The sequence below is a fragment of the Rutidosis leptorrhynchoides genome, chromosome 1 (assembly GCF_046630445.1).
Source record: "Rutidosis leptorrhynchoides isolate AG116_Rl617_1_P2 chromosome 1, CSIRO_AGI_Rlap_v1, whole genome shotgun sequence".
Lineage (NCBI taxonomy): Eukaryota > Viridiplantae > Streptophyta > Magnoliopsida > Asterales > Asteraceae > Rutidosis > Rutidosis leptorrhynchoides.
The window spans coordinates 13,801,683-13,802,714 of NC_092333.1; the positions used below are offsets into that span (position 1 = coordinate 13,801,683).

The 1,032-nt window shown below is 39.2% G+C and overlaps 1 non-coding gene across 1 annotated transcript; it reads left to right on the forward strand.

Moving 5' to 3' along the window:
• Positions 1-216: 216 nt before the first annotated feature.
• On the forward strand, positions 217-323 carry LOC139886784 (small nucleolar RNA R71). The gene has a single exon (XR_011772650.1). It is a non-coding gene; the product is annotated as a small nucleolar RNA R71 (small nucleolar RNA).
• The last annotated feature ends 709 nt before the right edge of the window (positions 324-1,032 follow it).

A 1,032-nucleotide genomic window follows, 5' to 3' on the forward strand; every position in this document is an offset into this window, starting at 1 on the left:
AAGTCATGGCTAGAATCGGCTCTAGCCGCTTTAGATGAATGAAAGATATCTTTTTCCTGGTGCCACTCATGTGAGTGGGAGGCTGTATTATCAATAATCTTGTGAGCTTCGGTTGCTGTTTTCTTCATAATGGAACCACCAGCGGCTGTGTCGATGTCTTTTCTTGTAGCGACGTCGACGCCTTTGTAAAATATTTGAACTATTTGAAAGGTGTCTAACCCATGTTGAGGACATCCTCTCAACATTTTTCCGAATCTTTTCCATGCCTCATATAACGTTTCATTTGGCTTTTGCATGAACGTGGCAATTTTTCCTTGAAGTCTCACGGCTTTAGATGCCGGAAAGAATCTTTGAAGAAATTTCTCAACTAAAACATCCCATGAATCAATCGCTCCTTCAGGTAACGATTCTAACCAATCTTTAGCTTCCCCCTTTAAAGTCCAGGGGAACAACATAAGATAGATCGTTTCATCCTCGATTTCTCGGATTCTAAATAGAGCACAAATTCTATTAAAAGTTCGAAGATGTTCGTTTGGATCTTCTTTTGTTGTACCACTAAATTGGCATTGATTGGTGATCATGTGTAGGATTTGTCCTTTGATTTCAAAATCTTCTGTTCTAACATCTGGTTGATTAATGGCATGACCTTGGCCCGTACGTGTGGCACTCATTCGGTCTTCCATACTTTGAGGTTCCGTTACTTCCATATTTAAATTTGTTGAATCTGAATCACTAGAAGATTCTGATTTAATGGTTTCTTCCTCGATAACCTCTGGATGAATAATTTGTGGTTCAGGAGGAATGATTAGTGGTTAAGGACCTTCGAATTGTCCTTGAATATCCTCCGGATTCTCAATTGTGAAATTGGGTTCAAAAATTGGATTATCGGAAATTTGAGTTGGAGTACTTGTTTGACTAGATGACGATTCTAAAGAAAAATCAACGGCGACAATATTGGATAGATGTCTTGATCGAGTTACAGGTGGTGAACGTATAAAAGGTGGTGAACGTTTTGCTCGGTGCATTCACTGA